The 27,769-nt window shown below is 35.0% G+C and overlaps 1 protein-coding gene across 3 annotated transcripts in view; it reads right to left on the bottom strand.

Annotated features, from left to right (window-relative positions):
- The window catches only part of LOC123525370 (opine dehydrogenase-like), a 37,059-nt gene that overhangs the window by 4,627 nt on the left and 4,663 nt on the right, over window positions 1–27,769 (bottom strand). Inside the window, exons 3-6 of one of the 3 annotated variants that reach the window (XM_053537927.1) lie at window positions 22,547–22,826; window positions 22,275–22,328; window positions 19,878–20,013; window positions 7,338–7,497 (exon numbers count right to left, since the gene is read on the bottom strand). The gene's annotated coding sequence lies outside the window, so the exon portion shown is untranslated. Of the gene's footprint in view, window positions 1–7,337; window positions 7,498–19,877; window positions 22,827–27,769 lie in introns of all 3 variants that reach the window. The other 2 variants (XM_053537926.1, XM_053537925.1) reach the window with 2 other exon arrangements.

Here is a 27,769-nt window from a genome sequence, read left to right as displayed (position 1 = left end):
TGTAACCGATTCCATAGAGTTGCGGACAAAAGCTTTGATCCTAAAACCTTTGACCGTGGAAACTGTGAAAAACGTCTCTCCCGGAAATTTGTATTGTGATTGTGACTAGTCTTGGAGAAGATCAAATGTTCATACATATAACTAGACGATGTATCTGTTATTTTCTGAAAAACTCGATTAAGAAGTATTTGATCAATTCGTTTAGAAACTGGTAACCAGTTTAAACAAGTGAATGAAGTATTGCCATGCAATACAAAGTCCCCTACTGGAAGGCACCTAATTTTCTCTACTGCAGTAAAACAAAATGAACTGATATCAGTCAATGATGTATAAACAATATTGTACTATATATACAATATGTTATAACAAAACACTTATAATATAAGTCCAAAAGAAACTCTTTACCAGGTAGAGATAGGTGAAAATACACCTAAAAATTGGATGTAACATGCATGTTGTACCACAGAAAAATGGTCTCGATTTTTCTCAACGGCCTGCAATAAAAAAGTTACAATATAATCTATTTAAAGTAACAACAAAGGGAGATAATTTTAAAAGCAAGGGTGTCTTATGGTGGTGAACATTTGTGCCAAGTTACATCAAAATCCCTCCATGCATGAAAAAGAAATGCTTCGGACAAAGTCATTCTTGAATTTGACCTTTGACCTCTAAATATGACCTTGACCTTAGACCTAGGGACCCGGTTCTTCAGCATGACAATCCGTCTCATGTTGGTGAACATTTGTGCCAAGTTACATCAAAATCCCTCCATGCATAAAGAAGAAATGCTCCGGACAAAGTCATTCTTGTATCTGACCTTTGGTCTCTGTGACCTTGACCTTAGACCTAGGGCCCGGGATTTGTGCATGACATGTTGTCTCATCCAGGGAAATATTTGTGCCAACTGATACTTAAATCCTGTTTTGCATGACAAAGTTATAGACCGGACAGGAAAAAAATCCTATTGACCTTTGTTCTCAAAGTGTGACCTTGACCTTTAAGCTAGGGTTCTGGGTGTTCTGACACGTCGTCTCATCATGGGGAACACTTATAAATGCTAAGTAATATTGTAATCCCTTGATGGATGACAGAGTTCTGGACCGGACAGGAAAAAAAACCTATTGAAGTTTGATCTCCAATTGTGACCTTGACCTTTGAGCTAGGAGTCCGGGTTTTGCGAATGAATCGTTGTCTCATCATGGGGAAATTTGTGCCAAGTTATATTAAAATCCCTTCATGGATGGCAGAGTTATGGACCGGACAGGAAAAAAGCTCTGTTGAACTTTAACCCCAATTGTGACCTTGACCTTTGAGCAAGTGGTCCAAGATTTGTGCATGACACGTCGTCTTATCATGGGGAACACTTGTGCCAAGTGATATTAAAATCCCTTAATGAATGTCAGAGTTATGGACCGGACACGAAACAGACCCTGTTCATGTCATGTTAACATTTGACTGCTAAGTGTGAACTTTGAGCTAGGGATCTCAAAGTTGTGCTTGACACATCGTCTTATTATGAGGTACATTTTTGCCAAGTAATATTTAAATCCCTTCATGGATGGGAGAGTTATGGACCGGACAGGGAAAAAGCCCTGTTGACATTTGACATCCCTATTGTGACCTTGACCTTTGAGCTAGGGTCCGGGATTTGCGCATGACATGTCGTCTCACCATGGGAAACATTTGTGCCAAGTAATATTAAAATCCCTTCATGGATGACAGAGTTACAGACCGGACACGAAACTGCGGACAGACGGACGGACGGACGGAAAGACGGAAAAGCGCATTCCTATAGTCCCCGAAACTGGTTTTCAACCAGTAGGGAACTAAATGAACGAACTCCGCAGGACCAATATGAGACCTAGGATCTTAATCTGAAACAACCTTACTAACTTATTCTGGGTTGTCAGAAGTTTTATTCCAATTTTACTTGAACCAAAACATACAGGCGTAATCATAAGAGACATTTCTAACTTAGTACGCTGTGTGAGATATTCATGTTTCCTACATAGAAATATTAAGCTTGAGCTAGCCTTTTCAATGACTGAACGAGCAATTGAATCACTTGATAAATTTTGCTCTAGAGTTGCACCATGATTCTTAACTGACAAGATTGGATCAATATTTTGACCACTACAAGCTATGATTAAAATAGGATCAGACCTCCGTCTGGGCTTTAAGCCAGACAGTATGAACTCAATTTACCTGGATGTAATGACATTTTATTATCAATGAGCCATTTCCTAACTTAATCAAGCTGCTCTTTCAAACCATTTTCAACATCTGATATGTTTCTACCAGCAACCAATATTCCAGAACCTTCGGAATACAATAAAGGAGAAGGGAACCAAAACTTGAGCTTTGAGAAACACCATGAGTAACATTAGAATAAGAGGAAAAGGTACCAGCGACATCAACAACTTGTTGTCTGTCAGACAGATATGACCTTCCCTTGGTCTAATGCTTCAATTTTTCATAAGAAGAATGCAGTGTCAAAAGCCTTTTGGCGGTCCAGTAGGATCATACCAATTAGATTGCCTTTATCCGTTTGAAATCTGATATATTCTGACAGATGAACAAAACATGTGTTTGTTGAATAATATGAAACCAGAATTAAACTTATGTCATAAATCATTGTAGTGCTAAAGCACTCTTCAACCTGATCATACACTACTTTTCATATATCAATGCTAAGAATGGGCACTGGTTGATAGTTTACTACTTTCATTTTGTCATTTTAAAAAGGGGGTACAATAGGTGCTGACTTTATGTCATCAGGAACAAAACCTTCAATTAAAGATAGATAAATAACATGGGTAAGGGGACAACCTAGGGAGCACTGTCCCAAACAAAACGATAAGGTAAGCTGTCAAAACCAGTGGCCTTTTAGCACTTAAATCATTTAAGTATTTAAAAACTTTGTTTTGATAAACAAAATTAAATTAAAACATTTATTTCCAAAATAAACTGGCGAGTGACGGTTTTCAATGCATATCATTTGTACTCTAAATGTCACCTTGACCTTTGGGATGGGGTGTATTGTTCAGGCGTAACATTCCATCGCAAACATTTATGCAAAAACTTTTGGCTATTCCGGTTTACTTTGAAATCATTTTAATTCGCTGGCATGAAATTTCGCGCAAACGGGAAAAAGGACTGTTTCGCGCGGGCTTTAATTCGCGCATTTTCAATTTTAGAAATGAAAAATGAAATAAAAAAATTATGATAGCGCGGTCTTATATTCGTGCATCGGTCCTAGCGCGAAATACGCGACAATTCGTCCTTCCTCGTATTTAAAACCGCATTTTATTCCAGATAGTAGCTCTTCCTGGTGTAATTCGAACGTGTTTTTTCGTTCAGATTCGTTGTAATTAATCACTTAGGCCTTCGGCATTGATGATTAGATTACTACGTATCTGAACTCAAAACCGTGTTTTATTTGCCCACAAAGCACGCAAAACTAAAATCTATTTCCATTCTAACACGTTCGAATTACACTAAGAAGGGATACTTTTAGGCGTACATGAACGCAGTAAACCGTAATAGCCAAAAATAGGTCATTTTGCGAAACGTGACATCCTTCTTTGTTTATATAAAATGTTAGAATATATTTTATATACTGGTCTTGACCTTGAACACTACAGTATAAAGGAGAACATTGTACATTAGTCATGATTTGCATCGAAACGCGGACACTGAGCGCGTGTTGACAATAAATGTTAAGTTCCATGATTTCCGATTATTTTCGGAAGAGATTTTTGGCTCTTCTCCACCAATCAATAACATGGCCTGTATTCACTGACGTAAATACCAGTCTGGGAAGACGCATCGTTGGTCTGTATTGACAAAAATAAGAATAATATCTGATAACTGGCATAAATGACCGAGCCTGGTTTAAAACAAGAAAATACGTGCAGTAATATACTGTGTAAAATGTACGCATACGTGCAGTTGATAGTATTTATTTATTACCAGTAAAAATGAAACTGGTAGCCATTCCTAAAAGACGAAAGAGAGCGGATGAAAATGTTAATTGTGATAATAAAATCACAGTCGGTCGGTATTTTTTTTTTATATTTCGTATTCATACGAGTCTGCATGAGGGAAAACTGTCAGTTACTTTTGGAAAACACTGGGAACAATCACGGATATTCTGTCCTTATCTGATATACTGTTAAAACTATTTAAATCCATCTTAAACTGACAAAATTTTTTTTGAAAGATGAACTATCCATGTACTCTTTCAGTAGTAAAATCAATTCTTAGATGGTTACTGATTTTGTAATAACAGGACTTTCTAAATTAAAGTTCAAAAGCATTTTTGTAAGTTACAAAAAGCAATGAAGCTAAGATCAAATTCCAATCTGTATAAAACGAAAATCAAGTTAAAACGTAACTTGATGTAAAAGAAACATTCAATTTGCGGAGCAGAGAGGTTCCGGTTTACAAAGGTATTTTAACATTAGAAGAATGAAAACCGAATTCTTCGTTAAAAAAGCGATTTTTGCCTAAGACTGGTTCGGATAATTAAGGTTCTAATGTTTTTGAAAAAAAAAATCATTTAATATCTATAATGAAACTGATAGCGTTTAAACTATGACTGCAATGTCTGCACTCTGTGAAGCACATTAACTACATGGAGTAGTCACTAATTGAAACATTGGTAGACGGAAGGGTGTAAATATAAAATGACTGCACATTGTGAAGCACTTCTGGATATGTTACTGACTGAAACAGAGGAAATAGTAAATAATAACGTTATTTCCATCTGTCAGAGTCAGGTTCATGTTATCTGTTCTCGTGCGTTCTATGTATGTTTCCATAGTAACCTAACTAACAGTTTATCTCAGTTTTCCAAGAATATCGATGTTTGTTGTCAAACAATTCTTACAGACTTTTATCAGTAAGTGATACTTAATGTTTCTGAAAATTCGCGATAACGAAACCAATTCATAAGGTTGTTTAATATCCGTCAAATCTTACGATTTCCGAGAAAGTTCGCAAGGAGAAATTAATAAACTATTCAAACGTTGAATTTCGAGTTTAAAGTTAAAACTGGTGTCTTGAATGAAGAAAGCAATTGTAGAATTCCGTGAAAAGCTATGTTTTATTATCATTTATCTTCGGGAATATAAATTGTATGTAAAATGTCAAAGCGTATTTCAGATATGGATATTGATTACAGTAACCTTAATAACATCACTGTAAATTATACTAGATAACAATCACAGAATACTGATTTTTCTTTTTCTACGCCATTCCGATTTTGTAGATATTTGACCTGTTTGACCCTATTAAACTGTGTTTAGTGTCAAATATATGTTTTCTTAATGACTTATACAGTCCTGTTAATCAATGAAACATACTCGAAATACTGTTAATTTTTATTTTAGGAAATATACACACCGCTGTATCCGGATATATATCTCTATATGCAGTCAAACCTGCGCATAAGACCACCTCCAAATAAAGGTCACTAATACAAAATCCGCTAATAAATGTCACTATTTTCTGTCCCCGTCTAAGTATAGATACTGAAAATTACCTCTGTTGGCTGACCATCTGTCACCAAAGACTTAACAGACATAGTCAAGCAAAATGATAGCAGACTCAGTTTTATTTAAACAGTTAATGAGAGTTAATGAAAATTGCAACACCCCTCGTGTCCCCTCTAGCCAACTGAAACAGAATTCTATCACACAGCTATTGCACGGAACAGACAATGTAACAACATTGTTTGTAATAAACATACTGAAAGTATTATCACGAAATAAACATAATTTACAGTTTCAAATTATGATATCATATAATATTGAAATAAAATCGTAATATGTAATTACAATTCAAGTTTATTTACATAGCACGAAATATAGACATAATTAAGAGACAAAACATTTACATGACACAGCTCTTGTTGTATTCTAGAAAAGTTTGATAATTATCTTGTATTGTGTCACCTTATGGCAAGCCGTTTGCATAGAAGTTCCCAAAACCTGTTCTCAACTGTATACGCACGAATTTGCACAAAATACAGCATACAAAGTTAATCATGAACTAGTAGACAACGATGATGAACCATAGAAGGAACACTGCCTTGGAACGACCACTAGCAGGAACACCACTTGGGAATCAAAACCGGTTAAAATGTGCACATTTATCTCAGAAACTAGTAGTCAGATGACCTTCGTACATTTAGTAACAGGTATTGGCATAGATCTTCTCGATCGTTACATGCAGCCAAAATCTCATATATTGCATATTGTTCTATCAACCAATGATTTCTCATTTGTACTTTTGAATACCATTTTGATTGAGGCATGACCTTGTCCGACACAATTACCATGATATGAATTATAGTTTACAGGTGTGAGATATACTTAAGTTATTCGTGTTTGACCTCTACCAGTTCTACCCGAACAATAAACTTCATGCTTATCCATATGCTTTACACCAAATACCGTCTATATTTCATGCTATGTAAATAAACTTGAATTCTAATTACATATTACGTTTTTATTTCAATATTATATGATATCATAATTTGAAACTGTAAATTATGCTTTACACCAAATACCGTTTTTGTTGATTTTCAAATCAAGCCGGTGCTAATGCTGAGGGGTGTTGCTAATTTGTGTAGTGAAAAAAGTCTGCTGTTTATCTGTGTTGTTGCGTCAGTGTTTCATAAACTGTATTCTCTCTTGTTTTAGCGTTCATCGGTTTAGCGATTTAATCAAATTTCAATTTGTTATTGACGAAACCTTAATCAAAGCCTAACAAAATAATTATTTCCGCAATTATGAAATAAACATCGACAGTAAAATATATCATTAATTCGATTAAAAAGTGAAGCAACTACTGTACATTAGCTGTATGCGTCTGTTCGTATACACACATTTTGACATTTCTAAAATTTTACTTCTTTTATCGATCTCTGATAAAAAGGTAAAAAATCACATGCGTTTTTATTTACACAATTACAAACAATTGAAAATAATTTACATTCCTAATATTTCTGAATTTTTAAACAATAAATAACATTCAATTAAAATTCATAAAGAAAAGCTCATAAAATTCCCCATTACTCCATAATTTGGATCCTGCATGAAATTGCATACAGAAAATATTAAAAATAAAACAAAAATGCCAATTGTTCCTTAATTTTACATATTTTATGTAAGTCCTTGAACAGTAAAGTATTTTTCATTTTAGCCATGATCCATTGTATAACTGTTATCACCTTTCACCGTTTACATTAAAGTGCTTCAGAAAAATCAAAACACATTTTAACTTGTATCAGTCTTAAAAAAAAACAGAGTACAGGAAAAGAAAAAGCTCACCTGTGAAAATAAATTCTCTCCTTATATCCCAAACTTTCAAACCTTCTATAATAATTCGGTTATTATTTGACAGCAACAGTCTGCTTGGCATGCAAGTAAACCTCCTGATTGTCCCTCGCAAAGCACTGATGTTCTTCTTGGCAAGGATATTCCAATATCACTGATAACATACAATAGAGAAAAGCATATTTGATCGTTATTCAAAATGACTTTACAGACCAGCTTTTCTCTAGCTGCTGCGATGTATGCGAACTTGCAAAAAGTATTCTCTTCAGTACAATAAGGTGTTTCCTTCTTCACTAGAAATTAATATTGGAAAGATAATTGATATAAAGTTGTCTTTCCAATTAATCGGGAAGTCGTCACATTAATTGTAACGGGGATACATATATAAATCTAGACTGTGTACTTCCACAAAGAGCTATAAAATAAATAGATTGGCAACTTGAAAGGCATATAGAGCAAATCTCGCCAACCTCCCGTGACAAAAAAACGAGATCTCGTTACCGGAAGTGGCGCTGTCTCCACGCGCCATTTTGTATGCGAAAGCAATTATCACCGTATTACCACGCTTCTTTCGATGGCAAAAAAACCCCTGTACTTCGTGTCTTAAGACCATTTCTCATTAAACTAATTTTGTTTTAGAAGCTAACATGTATTTTAAATGTAGTTTTAAAGGTACAAATTTTAACTGCATGCTCGTCGATGTTTGTTTTTAGTAAGATAACGCCGAATCACGCTCTGACACGAGCTCACGCGAGATTACAGCCAGTTGCCATTCTGTGTATTTTATACTTCTTTGACTTCCATAACTACGATATGAGTGACAGATCAATTAAAGATTTCGACTTAACATCCGTGTTTAGATAATTAAAATAAGAGTGGTAAACTGTCAGAATCTACGCCAGTAACAGCAACCTTCTTTTCACTTAAAAACAAGAGTGTCAGACTGTCACAAAATACGTCTGATGGATGAAAACTGTTCGACTTAGAGAGCGGACACCTGGCTAAATTTGCAGTTTGTCGAGTAAATCTAGGGCCATAATCCAAGCGATTTGGGTGGTTACCCAAACTGGCCTAGATATTATACCCACAAACATTGTCAGCAAGTTCGGTGGAAATCGGATGAAAACTGTTCGACTTAAAGAGAGGACAATGCTAAATTCAAGATTTTGGAGTAATTCAAGGGGCATAATCCAAGAGTGCCTAGGGTGATTTGGCTGGTTATCAAACTTGGCCGAGATATTATGCCCACAAACATTGTCAGCAAGTTTGGTGAAGATCGGATGAAAACTGTTCGACTTAGAGAGCGGACATGCTTTGGACGCCAACCGCCCGACAACCCGCCAAGGGTGTTCACATAATACGCCCCGCTGTTTCAGAGACGGGCGTATAAAAAATAAAAATACTCTACCGAGCATTCTAGCTGTCAATTTTCCCAATATCTGAAGGGTCATAATTTCAAAGCAACAAAAACTATCCAACTGGTTAAGATAATATCCATACACATTCTGACCAAGTTTGGTGAACATTGAATAAGAACTGCCTAAGTTATTAAAAGGACAATGTCAATGCTCGCAATTTAAGGCAATTCAAGGACCATAACTCATGTGTGTCTTGGAGTATCCGACCGGTTGTCAAACTCGTCTGAGATGTTATGAACATAAATATTGTAAGCAAGAATGGTGAGAATTACTCAAGTTCGCATTTCCAGAACCTCTAGGACATTCCGGCTATACAAATGTATATCGAACTCGACCAGCATATTATGCCCTTACACATTGTGATCTACTTTAATGAAAATTGGATAAAAACTGTTCAAGTTAGAGAGCGGACACTGTCGATTTTCACAATGTTTAGTAATTCAAGGGCCATAATTCCAGAGCCTCTGAGACAATCCAAATGATTATCATAAAATATTCGAGCTATTATTTCAATACAAATGGTGACAAAGTTTGGTGAATAGTGGAAAAGATCTGTTCAAGTAAGAGAGCGGATGACACCTTCCGTCTGCCGCCGTAGATGAACGCATAATGCATCCCGTTTCACGGGCGTATAAAACGCTGTTAGTGTATTTACTATTTAACAGGCTTTGTAACCACTTATTTTTTTTTTCTTCAACTGTCTGTTTCGCCTGCCATGCCATTCTATGAGTGAATGAGCCATTCCCATATAGCCTGCAAAATTAAATCCGACAGTTGTACTTCGGCAAGATATCCTGTAATTCTTATTAATAACATGTAATAAGTATAGGTTATAGATCATTTATTGACTTTCTAATGCAATTAAATTTGCCGAAACGGAGCGCAGCGTAGAATGCATTAGAATGTCAATAAGTGAATCTTTAACCGACTTATAGTTAAAACGCCCCTTTTTGTCAATCAGCGACATCTCCGTCTTACCCTTCTTTGAAATTACTTTAAATCAATAGAAAGATATTCTTTTAAATTTGCACATTTGTACACAGTGACTTTTTACAATATCTTATTAAAAAATCGGTTTCTGTTTTATTTTGCAAAGGTGACTTTGTGAAAAAAAAGTTTAAGATTTGAATTTGAATTTCCCTGAGAGGTGTAGCCAACATCGTCTGTACACAAAATCGTGCGGATGACGTAAACCTAATTATAAATACAGTAGACGACTCACTTATCGAGTAGTTTGTAGAACACAATATTACATTCTTATTCAATGAAAATACAAGTCAAATGGTTTATCGCGGCCAGAAATTTGTACAAACCGGACAGAAGTTGCGAAATTGTCATTTGTGCAGGAAAGAAGCGTTTACCATAATGTCCAGTACTGGACAGGTATAGTGACATACGTTTAAGATATCATGCTTTCTGTTTATGCAGGTAAACTTGTGTTTGGTTAAATTTCAATAGAGCACAATTGTCTGAACAGTATACAAACTCATTACTGTTTTTTCAGGCAAGGGTGGAAAAAAAGTGGTAGACAATGAAAGCAGTAACATTTTTATTAAAAAAAAAAACAATGAGACAAACATTTCCAACATCTTTGGACGGTTCAAAAATCCCATGTTAAACATACGATAAAGCCCGAAACGCGTGAAAATGTTCCGAATGTAAATCGGGTGAAGTAGGCGCAAAAAGAAAATTTGGATATATATAAATAATAACAATTAGTGCACTTCCAGGTCAATGCTGTATTTAAATCGTGGAGTTAATACAAAGAGTGAAAGGCGCAGAAAGGTAAAACGTGAACTACGAAAGTACAGCTTGCATTATAAAGATAAAAAAAAAAGAACGAAAAAAAACACAATTTGGTATTTATATTGATATAGACATATTATTTCTTGAATGCAGTCCCTGTTTTGGCAGTTACTCCGCCTCCCTGAATGTGGAAAATCCATAGTAGCGGGAACAATGAATACTCATTAATTTTGTACCACTTATGATTAAGCGGAGCATTTTTTTCAGTTATGAAATAATATGAAAATAAGTTGGTTACATTTTTGAAAATTCCTGGCTTGTCATTGGATAAAAAAAAAGATGTTTGAACTATAATATAATGTTATTAATCAAGCAATTTCATATTGGCCTTGTTATTTGTCCAAGGGTAGTCGTATTGGCCCGAGGCCGTAGGCCGAGGGCCAATACGACTGCCCGAGGACAAATAACTAGGCCAATATGAAATCGCTTGATTAATGATAATATTATTATTCAACTTTCAACTGTTGGCGGTAACAGTATAAGAACTCTGTGAGTTACCTTATGACAGCTATGCACGTTCAGGTGAAAAATCGTGTCATTCTTTGACAAGTTGTTTACAGTTTAGACGTATTTTAGAAATCATGATCATTTTTGCCAGTAAAACAGAATGAGTTGTATGTAGGTACTTGAGAATAATTTTGAAAGATACTTTTAATGCGACAAAATCAAGAGTAACTAGAACATACCTTATTTTTTGGAATTCCTATTTATTTTCTTTAGAGAGTACCATACCATTTGAACTGTGATAAAAACTGCTTTAAAAGTCGTTTCCTTTTAGGCTGCAAACAACGAGACACAAAATTATACACATATGTGTTGATCAAGATAATACAACCAATCAAGCACATATTATATAGTCCCATGCCTCGTTTAATTCTTATCCGAAATTGTTTGCAGTTCACAACTGACACTCTTGTTCGCCAATTTATTCATCCACTTTCCAGCACTTGAATCGCTATTTATCATTGCACAAATAGTCCACACTATCAAAATGTCTGTTAAAGATAAGTCTCATCCTTTTAATTAATCTGAGTTTCCATATTTTCTTATTATTTTCCTTGACAACTGCTAGAATTTCTGACAGGAAACACTTGCATTTTACACAATACCGAATAAGCGAAAGTACCGTTGTAATCTCCGAAGACGTACATCCCGCTCAGTCATACTTGGTTATTAAATTCAAACATGTTGGATGACTTTTTTTTATCAAAATGTGAAAAAAAAATGTAATCTATAACTCTGATGTAAAACAAAATGGCGTCATTTAAAAATCAAACGGAAGTCGCTTCTCCGTATTGGCCCTCTCTTTTGAACCAATCAAAATGCTTGAATTCCGTATTGGCCCTGTTTTTTCGTATTGGCCCTGTTTTTCTCATACTGGCTCAGTTATGTTTTGTATTAGCTCTGTCTGTTTCATATGATGTTTGCAATTGATCTAATACAGTGTGTAATATTGTAAAGTTGAATAATAATATAGAATATGTGATCTGCCGTGAAACTGTTATAACAACGCATACTGTCATCACTTCTGCTTAAGGTATCCGAACCACAAATAAGCAAATTCTATATAACAGTGCTATTAAAATATATAAAATATTGATGCCTGGTAAGCTCATATAATTTTGGTATCATTTGAAAGTGTATAGTCTACTGAATCGGAAAATATAAATTACATGACAAAAATATGTTACAGAATTATTATTATTTATTTTTTTTACTTTATACTCTTCAATGATGCTTCAACAGAAATCCAGATATTACAGTGTAAGATTTATATTTCGCAGTCAAAAAAAAACATGACTGAAATGACTCTTGCATATTATTCAAGGTCATCTTATTTACTAATTCTTCTTCAGCAGACACAACTCTTTCAAATGATACCAAAAAAAACATGGCGTCACCAGGCATCGAAATTTTACCTATTTGTGGATCGGATACCTTAATTCATATCTGCGTCAGCGTCTGACATCACGGTTCCAATTGATTAAACAAAGTGACATCATTAGTTAGTAAACAGTATTTGTTTCATGTATGTCATTAATCAATCGAATCATGAAAAACTAACGACATCGGATGATACCGCGGCACAACGGAAAGTCGTCAAATTCTGTGACTCCTTCATATACCCTTGACGAAGTTGCAATATAGGAATAAGGTCAGTAATTCGGTCGAAAATGTGCTTCCGTGGTGTACTCGAAAGAAGTCCATAATAAATAGATCCTAATTTTCCCATTTTTCGCGCAAATTCGTGTAGAACGGGTGCTTTAATCACCATTTTTCACTACTAGAATACATTCTGCATGAAATGAGACGGTTTTCATGTTCATACACCCCACCTGGCATGTTTTGCAGAACGAAACCGGAAGTAGGTGTTTATTGCGCGGACGAGAGCAAATATGCGCCATTTTTAGGGTAGCAGACCACAACTGACTGGCATTTCACTAGGAACTACATAACCCCCTATTTTCTTTTCATTTTTTCGTTAGTTTGTGATAGAACTTCCATGAAAAATAGGTGTAGGAAAAAGTGATGTTCTCTAAAGATATGTAAAGACGATCTGAAGTTGTTGTTTTTTATATGAAACAAAGAAGGATTTGAATTACTGACCTTTAACCTATTGAAAGGTATCAAAGTGTTTCGCACACACTAGTTTACAAGTGGCATCGCAGATTTTCTACGGGACATTCAGAAACTTCGACCCGAGGACGACCGAAGTCAGAAAAAAAAAGAATGTTTTCCACGACACAAAACGTCTGCCACTTTAATCAATACTGTCTCCATTCACATGGTCCAAATTCCAGTGTGTACGTTATCTACACATTTGGTCCGTGAAAAAAAATATTTGGGCGAAGTGTTTGAGAAAAGTATCAAGAATTTCAGGCAGACGCTTTGTTGCGAGGGAGACATCCATTTTCTTGTCTTCGACGCTATTTACTTTATAGAAGTCTGTAAAGTAATAAGGAAATTAAAAGCGAAAATTATACCTGAATCGAGCCCGTATTTAAGATATTGAAAAGTCATGTGGATTGGCCTCTGTGGAGTAATATGTTCAGGACTGAATACTTTTAGTGGAAATTCCTACTAATACTGCAAGTCTGAACAAACCTACGTATACATCAAAAAGAAATTTATTGTCGCTACATTTATCTTACAAATAAGTAAATGTGAAAATAGTTAAAACATGTCGGACGAATGCCATTTGTTTGCTCTTTTGCAGACTCTTTCAATGCATACATGTTTGTTGACAACTATAAGACAGAAACCATAAGACAAATTTGGTCGAAATCGGCTTAAAGAATATTCGATTGTTAACATGCGTGAAAACCTCTTACAATATTGATATCAGTAAGAGAGAAAGGTAATCTTCTTACGTTTCATGATCACTTATAAGTGACTTGCCTTGGAAGAAGGGGAAAATTTACACGGAATTAAATATACGAGAAAAGCTTCTATTTACACATAGTGTAAAACTGGTGATACTCGTATATCAGTTGGCACTCAAAGGTGACATGGATCCAGTTAGAAAAAGCTGGGTTTTTTATTAATATAAGCTTTTTGAAACACTTGAGTGGGCAAGCGATGCTAAGGAAAGTCATGATTAGAAGAATATAACCTATTTGTCTTAGTTGTAGAAATTAACTCAATAATTGAGCCGTGCCATGAGAAAACCAACACAGTGCATTTGCGACCAGCATGGGTCCAGACCAGCCTGCGCATCCGCACAGTCTGGTCAGGATCCATGCTGTTCGCTTTCAATGCCTATTGTAATTAGAGAAACCGTTAGTGAACAGCATGGATCCTAACCAGACTGTGCGGATGCGCAGGCTGGTCTGGATCCATGCTGGTCGCAAATGCACTATGTTGGTTTTCTCATGGTGCGGCTCGATTTTATCATATCAAAAGTAGTTTCCTGACCGTAACTTACGATAAAATATCTGACAAGTACGTAAAAATATCTAGGCAATATTGACTTAATTTCATACACATTCAGGTACGTTTTTATATAAAATATAGAAAAATTGAAATAAAATGTAAACAGACAAGCAAGATACAGCGTTATTTCAACTTCAAATTACCATGGCAATATAATTTGTATCATTATCAGCAGATGTTTCAATTTTCAATTTAAATATACGAGAAAAGCTGATATTAACTTTTCATGCTCGTACGCGGTTATTGCACATTTTATTTATTTTATTATACTTATTATACAAGCATAAAATTAAAAGCATTTTAGTGTTAAGAAAAGTCTCATGATTAAATAACATGTTGATATTTTAAAATGACTCCATTTTATTTTAGTATTTAGAAATGTTTCCTACATAATATTTTAATTTTTACTTTTTGGTACTTAGAAATGTCTTGATGTTAAGAAATGTCTCCTATGTAACATTCGAGTGTTTAAAAATTACTCATATTTTATCTTATTTTGATAGTTAGAAATGTTTCTTAAATTACATATTGGTTATAACATTCTGGTGTTTAGAATGTCTCCTACGTTATATGCTTGTGTTCAGAAATGGCCCTTTATAACATGCTAATGTTAGATATATAACACTCTAGTGTTTGGAAATGGCTCCTTTTTATTTTGATATTAAGAATTATTTCCTAAACCATAATTTGGTTATAACATGTGGTTGTTTTGAAATGTCTCCTATCTAACATGCTAGTGTTTAGAATATCTACTATATAACATGCTGGTGTTTAGAATATCTACTATATAACATGCTGGTGTTTAGAATATCTACTATATAACATGCTGGTGTTTAGAATATCTACTATATAACATGCTGGTGTTTAGAAAATCTACTATATAACATGCTAGTGTTTAGAATATCTACTATATAACATGCTAGTGTTTAGAAAATCTACTATACAACATGCTGGTGTTTAGAATATCTACTATATAACATGCTAGTGTTTAGAAATGACTCCTATTTTATTGTGATCTTTACAAAAGTTTCCAGAATCACACTTTAGTTTAAACAATCTCATTTGTAGAAATGTCTACTTAGAACATGTTGGTGTTTAGAAATGACTCCTGTTTTAGTTTTTTAGATAAGTTTCCTACATCATATATTGGTTATAACATTTAAGTGTTTGGAAATGTCTCCTATGTAACATTTTGTGTATAGAAATGTAATGTAACTTTGCAATGCAGGTAAGGACTCGGTAAGAACTGATAGGAAAAAGAAAAACAATACAAATGATAGCTAATGCATAAAACTAGATGTAAGCACAAGAAATTTGCAATACCTGTTCGTATGTATTTACAGGGTATGACAAAATATTATAAATTGATTACCAGGAGTCAGTGATTGCAGTCCAAGTATGTACATGTAATTGCAATTGCAATGTTGTTGTTCGTGCAGTACTGATAAACTGTACTGACAAAACAGAGTGTATATCGTTTATCCTGATTCCCTTGTAGACGGACCATGTCGAAAAATGTGTTAGTTTCATTGTTGGGATATCTTGATAAAACTTGCACTCCAGCGTTAGTATGAGAAAAAATACTTTTTGAATGTACGAATGTAAATATAGAAGATTATTCGTCAGCTCCAGGTATTTTATATGCATATAAGGATGCCATTTCACAATAACGTAAAAAAAAACACTTCGATTCTTTTACAATAGCATCTATCTAGTATATCTTCAGTTTCTGTTCGTTTCAACCTTTAAAGGCTGATCTCTTTTGACTTCCTGGAGTAACATTGATCTTACAGCTAGGGGTCCGGGTCTTGCGCATCACACGTCGTCTCATGATGAGGAACATTTGTGCCAAGCAGTATTAAAATCCCTTAATGGGTGACCAAGTTACAGACTGTACACGTAATCGAACGAACGGACGGACACTGTAATGGCTTTATGCCGCTCCAAGAGGGGTGAGGAACATATAAAAACATTAGGAGTTTTGCCTGTTATACCAGCTATGAAAGTTTAAGGTACAATCTTTCGCAAAGCTTAATCAAAGGCCTGAAGGGCCTGAGAGTCGGCTAAAATGTTGAAAGTACAAACTACAATTTGACAGGTGACACTAAGATACTGCCCATGACTATAAGTATTTTTCCAGTAAACATTTGCCTCCGGCATTACCAAAACAGGCAATTATCGGCTGGTATATATTCGCACATGATAAAATTAGAATATGAAAATTTATATATTGAAATTTTATAGCGTGGATTGCCACATACAATTTGTAACGGATGGACGAAAGAACTGTTCAGATATTTTACAGATAAGGGACCTGGCAATAACCGTGTCACACGCTAGGTATTGTTCAATCATATTATAAGGGATGTGAATTTAAAGTATACTTACTTTTGCGTTTAAAGATATGTAAATGTTGCTGAGTGTCAATATATAGTGTCATGAATGTTTACACTGACAGGAAAATTGCGCATTCGAAACTAAGAGAAGTTACTCGGACGAGCTACCAATTTCGGAAAAGATAACCAATATTAATAAATGCAGTTCTTTTTTAGTTAAAACCATCATTTATTCTATTTCAGACCTGTTAACCCCTTCAAAAACCATGTCAGTAGTCCCCAAGTATATGTACTTTCAATTATCCGTTTTGATTCATGTACAGACAGGCCCAGACCGGGCTGAAAAATGTTTGAGCCATTTTTCCATGGTCGGTAGCAGGGTGGGTGTGGGGAGGGGTGTTCCTTCCCGTTTTGAACTGCAGTCAGATTTTGAAATGGGCATTGTGGCAGGTGGTAAAAGGGCAAATGTATCAAACTGTAAAGTGGCAATATGGGGGGAGGGTGTGGGAGGATACCCCCTCCTGCAAGTAGGGTTTGGGGTATCACCACAAGGAAATTTTGAAAATGTAGACCCTTGATACAGCCTTTTGTGCGATTTCTAACTGAAAATTTTATGTTTCAATTTCTAAATATTACCCAGATTCTTTTTAGTATTACAATATTCAAAGTATGAATGACTGTCACTTCATATTTTTACTTTCCGGTCATGCCTCAGCACTAGAATATAAGTCTGATATTGATTCTATGTATGTATTATAAAAATAAATTATAGAATCATTTCTGTTACAATAATATCTATCATGTCTGTTACTTTAATGTTTAAATTTCATAACACAGCTCGATATTTACCCAAAATATTATATCCGGATATGATTACACTTTCTTTTATACTGCCAAAATCTCCAGTTTCAACAATATGTTTTACAAATTGTGATGATATGAAGACAGTTTAGCAGCAATTGGCAGTATCTGACATTGAAGTTTAAGGTGAAATTATTTAAATCGTTTCATAAAAAAAAATTGTTTCGTTTCGTCAAAGCACTCTAACATAGACGATCTACTTTCGATTTCAAAAACTACAAGAAAATACAATTTAATGTTTCGCCGATTTGTTTATTTCTCGAAAAATAAGAAATAAAATCATTTTTAAAATCAGTAGTAATTAAACAAATCAGTAAGAGCTCTTTCTCGGGATAATTTATCCGCCTGCTGACTGCAAAAATCAAGCCATGTGTCATCATGAAAAGCAGAATGGGTGACGGTTTCATTTTTTTGCGAACCTGAATCGTAAGCAAATTATCCAAACCAGTCAAAATTCCAGAAAGGTTACGATCTAGATTCTTTCTAGTATTACAATATCCAAAGTATGACTGTCACTTCATCTTTTTACTTTCAGATCATGCCTCAGCATTAGAATACGAGTCTGACATAGATTATATGTAGGTGTAATAAAAATAAATTCTAGAATCATTTCTGTTACAATAATATCTATCATGTATGTTACTTGGTTGTTAAAATTTCATAACACAGCTCGATATTTACGCAAAATATTACATCCGGATACGATTACACTTTTCTCCAATTTTAACAATATATTTTACAAATTGTGATGATACGAAGACATTTAGCAGCAATTGGCAGTATCTGACATTGAAGTTTACGGTTAAACTACCTCTTACTTAAATCTTTTCATAAAAAAGTGGTTTCGTTTCGTCAAAGCAGCCAAACATCTACTTTCGATTTCAAAAACTACAAGAAAATACAATTTAATGTTTCGCCGATTTGTTTATTTCTCGAAAAATAAGAATTAATATCATTTTTAATATCAGCAGTAACTAAACAAACCAGTAAGAGTTTCTTCTTCCGATAATTTATCCGTTTACTGACTGCAAAATTCAACCCACGCAAAGTCGTAGAAGCATTGTTATAAACAGGTCACGCTTGTTCGCCGAGAAGTGTTGAGAATGTAGTTAGGATTCATCCGCGAAGTCTCGCGGAAGAATTAACGTACTGCACATGTCTTATTTGGGTCATTTAAAATGAAGCTGTCATAATTTAATTTCATCGATGTGGTAAACTCTTTGATAAGAGACATTCCAATGCTTTCAGAGGTACCCACTCAATAAAATACTAGCAGTATGTTCTGGAACTACATTTTGTCTTTCGCTGGATGTTACGCAAGCTTTGTAAGTCTGCGCAATTCATAAAATGCACAGCACAATAAATTTGTTATTTGCGCAATGATTTTAAAGATTCTTTTTTGAAACGGACAGGGTAGCAAATGGATAATTTGGCTAATAAGTTAATATGCAGTCTTATTTGAATTTGTGAACATCATATTTGCTATTTTGTGACAAAAGAGCATAAAATTCGTCACCATAATCATATGCGCAAATGTATTACCAAATCCCGCAGAATCGTTATGCGTGTTTAGCTTAATGAGTTACCGCGGAAGAAAATACGTGGCTTTATTCGAGTATTGCACAATTACAACTCATAAATATGACAGATTACATCGTATATTGGTCATAGCAAATAGGATTGACATAAATGAACTTCATTCGATCAATGAACTCTTTGAAATTAGAGACAATCCAATGGAACTACATCACTTCGCTGTGTTGTGAGGCCATTTAAGAATGAGAAATCGTGCGATAGCAAGGACTCGTCAAACGCTTGACAGCGTTTAGCCGACTCAACAAAAAACTAATATAGATCTAGTCATTTTTAAGACGCGTAATACAAACTTTTCATCTACGTTTTTCTTTAAGTTACATCCAAAGAACTCTATAAACCTGAACCGTTTTAAAACAGTTTTGCATTTACTAGCAATATTGACAATACAAGTATATAACAATCAATATAATACCGGCAGGGAAACATAGTTATGACGGTTTTAGGGTTGTATTTTTTGCATTACTTAGTTTTTACTTGGTACTAAGAGAAAATGCACAAATTGGTTAAACATAAAGCTGCTCAACATGATAAATATGAACTGACATAAAAAGTGTGCCTGTCCTTGACCTGACATTCTCGCTTACCTTGATTTCATCGTAGAATGGTAGAATATTTCTCGATCCTCCGCCGAGTATTATGTATATTTTGCAGACTCGCTGTTCTTCGGTCTACTGTGTAGTATAGGGGCCATGGGAAGAGCCGCTGTTTCTTACACTAACTCTAAAATGTATACGGTAGGCTACCAGTTTATTAATTCATTTGATTTGTTGCACGAAACGATATAATAAATGCAACAAACTGTCTGCGTATAGAACTTTAGAAATAACATTAGTATTGGACTTCAAACAAGAGTTCAACTGTTATTGGTGGTCGGCATCGCTCGACTTATTAATGAAAACGTAGACATACACAAGTACCAAAGGGGACGCAATTTTGAGTTATAGAGCTTTCTTGTCTCACAACGCTTTCTAATATAACAGATTTCACCAAAATACTGCCATATCGTGATAGTGGCATAACTTTATTAACAAAGCAGTCTGAAAGTGAAAGACAGCTATATCTCCCGCCATTGTTATGAATTGTGAAAGGGTTTATGGTATTAGATGGAACCATTAAACAATCGAGTTGCGATCTTAACTTTAAGCTCGCAGGGGTGAATTTTGAATTATGCACAATTTCTTAATATGGGGAATATTACAGCCAGTCATATCAAAATCCTTCAAGGGGTTTGGGAGATACAGAGCAGATATAAAATGGAAGGCTCAAACTGGCATTTGATCTTGAGTTGTGACCTTGAACTTGGCTGACGCATGAGTTTTGCATATCATCTTGATGAGATGATTAACTGACAAAAGTTTCATGAAAATTCTTCAAGGGGTTTAGGAGATATAGAGCGGACACAAAATGGAAGGTTCAAACATTTGACCCAGAGTTGTGACCTTGACCTTGAGCCGACAAGGCCCACTCATAAGTTTTGCACATTGTCTTGTTAAGGGAATCAATTGACCCAAATTTCATCACAATCCTTCAAGGGGTTTAGGAGATACAGAGCAGACATAAAATTGAAGGTTCAAACCTTTGCGCTTCACTTGTGACCTTGACATTAGAATGACATGGCTGACTCATGAGTTCTGCACATCGTCTTGATAAGTTTCATGATTATCCTTCAATGGGTTTAGGAAATATAGAGTGGACACAAAATTTAAGGCTCAAACCTTTGACCTTGAGTTGTGGCCTTGACCTTGAGCATACATGGCTGACTCATAAGTTCTGCACATAGTCTTGATAAGGTAATCATTTGACTCAAGTTTCATGATTATCCTTCAGGGGGTTAAGGAGATACAGAGCGGACACGTAATGGAAGGCACAAACCTTTGACCTTGAGTTGAGACATTGACCTTGAGCCGGCATGGCTGACTCATGGGTTGTGTACATTGACTTTATGAGTGATCATTTGACCCAAGTTTCGTTAATATCCTCTGAGGGGTTTAGGGGAAACAGAGCGGACACGAAATAGAAGTCGACATGGCTGACTTATGGGTTCTGCATATTGTCTCGATGAGGTGATCATTTGACCCAAGTTTCATGAAAATCCTTCAAGGGGTTTAAGAGATACAGAGCGGACACGAAATGTTATGGACGGACAGACGGACGGACGGAGACCATTCCTATAACCCCCAACCACTCGTGGCGGGGGATGAAATAGCCAAACAGATTTATGGTTAAGTCAGCACAGTGAACAAATGTGTGAAGCCAAAAGTAGTCAATGTGATACCAACTTACGTACAAAATTTTATATACAAAAAAAAAACTGAAATTAATTGATGATTGAAGTTACTTCTTACAAACTGTCTGTTTATTTAGATTTTCTCATTACCTCCCTGAAATGAGTCTAGCTTTGTATAGAAATGCAAACACTTGGCAATGTAATATTATTTTTAAGTTGTTGCGTAAGGACGGATTTAGACAATCTTACCTTTTAAGCAGTTCCCCCTACCTATACAGTGTGTCATGTCTTGTTGAATTAATATGTTATATTTACTAGCATTTCCATCCTGAAACACTTCCACATTAAATGCTACGTTATAAACGTAAATGAGAATTTAATAACATAACTTTAATTTTTGATAAAACCTGCATATAACGGCCACTTTTTTCTCACCCCGTTTTTCATAAATAGTGTCTATTTACTCATGTTGAGAAACAGCACGTCAACAAAGTCCAACCTTTTCATTTTTCAATGGTGTACTTTACACACAGATTGAATTATTATAAGTTCACTTAAAACATTGCGCTATAGACTTTTTTACACTTTCCGACATAAAATCTCATATCATTATTCTCCACGTTTCTTCCAGAGTTCATGCTAAACAGGTCCTGCAATAATCTAAAGAGATGTTAAATTTTATTTACCCAAAGATCTGTGATATAATCATTATTTCTTTGACTAAGATCTATAAAATATATTTTGTTTGACCTACCTTTCTTGATCTATTTCCACCTTTCTCATTCTTTCAAGGGTAAGACAATTCATTCTTCGTGCAGTTTGTGAAAAAAATATAAATGTCTAGTGAGAGAATTCGAGGTAAAATGAAAATGAAAATCAAATGTTAGAAATAGCTTCAAAACAGTGTATGACATTGGTATTGAAAACTGAATATTTTTAGTCAAAAGAAAAATACGAGACGATTAAAATAGGACCCATTAGATACTGCATGAAGAAAAGTCATGCACGAAGAAAAGTCAGTCTTACCCCTGAGCCCGCTCCCATGTTTATAACATGGAAGCGAGCTTCACCCGCTTTCTAAGTGACATAGGAGAACCCCAAGGACATTTTCTTTTGGTTCCCCGGTCGCGTCTTTTTCGTTTTATTGGGGTGGTATTTTCATCAACTCCCTTGAATTTCCTTTTCTTAGCTTTTCTCTTTTCAGTGTAAGTTTCATACTCCATCGCCTCCTCTTTTAAGTCTTTTTCTTCATAGAGATCGACCTCCATAGGGATCTCCGTATAGCTTTGGACGCTTGTCGACGTTACTATAAATAAGCAGTGACAATTTAATATCTGAAAAGAGCGAACGAAATGGTCCAGTAGCTACAACTAAAGTTACATTCATTTGGGGTCAGAGTCATGTTTATAGAGGATATTACACGAATATCTTTTCGTATTGAATTTATTCAACGAATTGAATAAAATAATAAAATGCGAGGCTCTGCAAAGCGTAGGCCTAAATGTATTCGATTTAATCATATTTTATTGCTTTTTAAAACATGTAACATAAAATAGTACACAAATAGAATAAATATGGAAACAGGAACATGTATTTTTTAAAGCAAATGGGTCGGACCACAAGTTTTACCAACATTAATGAAGGTCCTTCCCTAACACAGTTTAGTAACAAAATGTTCAGTTCATAGTTCGTAATTTATGTGTAGTAATTAAACCAAATGAGTAAGAGAAGAAAACAAACAAGAAAAAAAAGCAAACGATTAATAAGAAGAAAGAACTTAATGAGTGTAAAAACATTTAAACAATACAACCAAAGAAAACAAACAAACAAACAAAAAAAAAACAGATAAAGACAAAAAAATAAATTTTAAAGACAGAAAAAGAGGCATTTGCTCGCCGTTCCACACCCCGCACTATTTGAGGACTCATATTCCCAAAACTCAGGATACAATCACAGCGACTGGGATGAATTAATTCAGTAAATTTCGATTCAATTAAAACGTTGAGTTTTCTTTATATAATCTTGAACATGACCAAAAATGATGCCATTTATTTCTTGTGATAGTTATCGAATCCAAAAAGAAATTTTTTGACACTTATAAAAGGATGGTACTGGCGGGTATCAATGAATAATTGTCGACGTTGTTGGGAAAAAAGTGGACATCTGAAAAAGAAGTGTTTCGCGTCTTCTGTGATATATCCACAGTTACACGTTTGATCCTCACGTAAATGGTTGTAAAATAAGTCTGAATTAAGATTGCTACATTTGTTACGTATTCTTGCATGATGTATCTGAGAAAATCTGTCACCAGATAGGTAAAAAGAAGGAACTTTGGGCGGTTTTGAATTTTTGTTTTAAATTATATTTAAAGGCTGATATAGTGTCTGCATTTCGGAAATCTGTGTCTAGTTCATTCCAAAGTTTGATAGATGACGGTATTACAGATTTAGCATAAATTTCAAGTCGGCGTGCCATAATAGCATAATCTGCATTGTTTCTCAATGTATAGGTATTGGTTTCAAATACGGTATTGGGGAATTGCTGAGATAGATAACTAGGTAAAACGCTGCGGCTATGTTTATAAATCAAAATTAATTTTTGCATATGTCTTCTGTCGGATAACGAAACCCAACCTAAATGTATTACGGCCCCAAAATGGATAATTCAAATGGAAATGACGTCAATGTGAAAAAACAACTCGGATATTCACGCGCATTTCATTGACATTTAATGACGTTGAAGGATAATGTATCCATTTATTAGTGTTTTTTCGCGAGTTATGCAAGAAAAGCGTTAGCGCGTGTTCATTTCGTGTTATAACAACACGAAATGAATGCGTTATCCCTACACTGCAGACCAAGTAAATTCGCCAAACGTCTCCTATAAATAAACGACGTCAACATCAGAGCTTTATCACACTGTAGGGATAACGCATGTTTTTCATGTTATAACATCTGCAGAATCCCCGGGGGATTGGTTGGTGTCCAGTCCGGTAGGGCGAGGGTGCCTACGATTTCCGAAGGATTCTGCAGTCCTTATCTCGCGAAATAATAATAATAGATAAAACTCACTGTTCGCTCCACAGGGGGATAGGTCCCACCAAATAAACCATCAAAAGAATTGTCACAAACGTTTACATTTCATCGTGAGCATGCGTATCACTTAATTGAATAATAAAGATGTCTATAGTTCCCTCCACAAACATGTTAAAGAAGTTGGATTTTAGCCTCGGGCCCTTAGTCAGTCCCAGAAAACACATATCTCATTTTCATGGATATCGAGTGTAAGAAGTTTCATTTGGACCCCTTTTAAACGTGTTATAGTCTATTTACATAGGAAGAAGGGGGACACGGGGTCCCAACCTAGATCAAAATAAAATCACCTCGTGGCATACCAGCCAGTTATATAGTTTATTTTACCCCACTAAGATTGATTTGCCTAGCAAATAGTTCCCCATTTTTCAATATATGAACTGTAAATCAGGGTATATTTGAATATTTGTGCAAAAAGTCGCGGGCATAAAATAATTTAATAGTTTCGCGAAATCATCATATACCCATTAGTATACATGCGTGTCTCCGTGAAATGTGGAGGCGTTTAGGCTTGTCATTTGAATAAAAGCTTTGCCAAGAGAAGTTAAAGAAGTGCTGATATGGTTGCTGATGTTGTATGGAATAATCTGATGAATATTTGACTATTTTTACAAAATAGTTCAGATAAATGAATTATTTTAGATGCTATGTTTAGAGATGCACATGTGGACGGATTTAAATTTCCTAGCAATCATGATCATTGGAAAGATAAACCAATTCTTTTAACTGAAATATTTCACCAATATAAACAAAATGTTCGAAATATAGCGTGCTAAAAACTAAAAAAGTTAAAAATGCACAAACTAAAATACTAAGATGTTTTATTCTCATCCACCAAAGGTTCCAACCGTTCCTCATAAGTTCAAGACGAGAATAAGAAATCTTTGGGAAAATATGTTTCGCGGAAAAAATGTAGGCTAACTGTATTTAAGGTTAGAAAAGTTGTGAGGCAGCATAATATGTTCGAAATTCACGGTAGTCCGACAGCCCGTGGCTACCAAATTTCAGCTCGGGCTACCGATTTTCCACAGGTACAAGCCCGACTGGGCTACCGAATTTTCCTCATTTGTTTAAAAAAAACATGCTAATTAATCGAGTACTGCATCGTGATTTTCCAGACTGAGAAACGCTTATGGAATTATTGGTTTTTGCACTCTTACATGTTGACAATCAAACACAGTGTCAAAGACGTAACCGCAGCTCTAATTGGCTGAACACAATCACCTCTAGCGTAACGGATAATTTGATTAGCTTTCACACTTCTCGCGAAAATCTCACAAGTACCTGCAGTAGGTGGAGCTTAAATTATGCTATCAGCGTGTGTGTAATGTGTATTCAGCACTCGGTATTACATCTTACAAATTGTCAACAGTCCGAGTTGCAGTAATTGGCGAGTGCGGATCCTAAAAAATCGGGCATAACAGTTTAGATTTGGTTTTGGCAAGGAGTGTCATGTCCGATGCTTTTGGATTCTGACGATGCTGATCTGGACTGGAGTATTTCGAGTTAAAATTTTTCAAAAACATGGCAAACATATACTGTATGTCTTTTTTATTACTTCAAACATGCATAGAGATGTCTGTAAAACAAAATGTTATATGGTGCAAAAATTATGTATTTTAAGGTGTTAAAGTTCGGGCTAGTGAAATTGGTGTTGGGCTTGGAAATTTTTTAATCTGGTAGCCCGAACGGGCTATTGGATTCAAATCTGAATTTCGTACACTGAATATAGACAAATTATTAGCGTCTACAAGCCCTTAATAGTCCTTGAACGATTCCAAATTTTGTTACAATTCACTTATATCCGCATGTATATAAATAATTCTATTCCGACATGAAAACTCTTATTAAGGAGGTAGGTTACCTTCATATTTGTATGTGCGCATGTCCAACCGGAAGCTAACGTGAGGATTTACGACGACGTTTACGACAAACTAATTGTGTTTGTATATACATTCTTCTGAAAACAAATCATGAACTTGTCTTCGTTTTATGATGCTTTATGGTGTAATAATGCAGAAATAATGAATAAATTGCCGCAGAAACGCTTCAAAAAAATTTCGATGTAACTCATTGCAGACTTGGAGCGGTCTTCTGCGCATGCCCGAAAGTGATAATCAGTTTTAGCGCACGGCAAAAATATGCATATTTTTGCATGTCCGCATGCATTTAGTGTACAATATGCATAAAATACTGACTAAAGGTTAGTGTTAGTATCACCATGGTTACAAAATATATACATTTAAGATATTTTCGTTCAAATTTAGTTAATCCGGTATGTACCGGAGTCTGTACTTTATACCGGCGCTCCAAGTCTGCATTGAGTCACAGTCAAACAATTTTGCCTTAAAGTGACGTCATTGACGTCATGACGTTACGTGCCAGTTACCGCGCAAAATTAATAGCTTTTATCTTGAAAGTACGTATTATGTACATTTTCTTTACAATTTTTACTATTTTCAAATAACCATTATTTGCTGAAATATTTTTATGAGTCTTTTGCTCTGAATAATAATCAATATTTTGCTTCTTTTATGTAGTTATATTGAAATGTTATGCGGAATGTAAGAAAAATGGATGATGGCAACCAATGTTATTTGGAATATAGTTGGATGAAAGATTACTTGTTACGGCCATTTTCAAGTCAAAAATGTCTAGCAGTTTGATCTGTAATACCTATTTTTCAGGATCCGTTGATAATTTGTTACTTATATAGAGCTACTAAAACTAAGATCTAAAATTGTTCAAATTTTCAGTAGAAAATTGTGGTTTCTTGAATTGAATTGATATTACCATGGAAACGAAACCCGTGACCTATGTATCTAAATGTAAAATTCAAAAGCGTTGACACTAGTCTATTTAAGAAACACAGCTTCGGCTTTTTATTTTCATTTCAACAATATCCATGAGAATAATAGCAGCACGCTGAACGATTTTTCCATGAAAAATGGCAGACGAGGGGTATACTGCTGTACGTATTCCAAGCTGTGAAATTTGTTTGAATAAATGCAGATAACACGAAAATATAACCTACGTTAGAAATAATATGTTTTAAAGCTACATCAGCTAGAAAGATAATCTATTTTCAATATTTTTTTAAAAAAATTTACGACAAACAGCAAGATATAAGCTATTTTAAACATCTCTGTTGCCATGG

Source organism: Mercenaria mercenaria, chromosome 3, assembly GCF_021730395.1.
Source record: "Mercenaria mercenaria strain notata chromosome 3, MADL_Memer_1, whole genome shotgun sequence".
In the NCBI taxonomy this organism is placed as follows: Eukaryota; Metazoa; Mollusca; class Bivalvia; order Venerida; family Veneridae; genus Mercenaria; species Mercenaria mercenaria.
The sequence above is the reverse complement of the archived record's forward strand: the minus strand, read 5'-3'. Positions and strand labels throughout refer to the sequence as shown.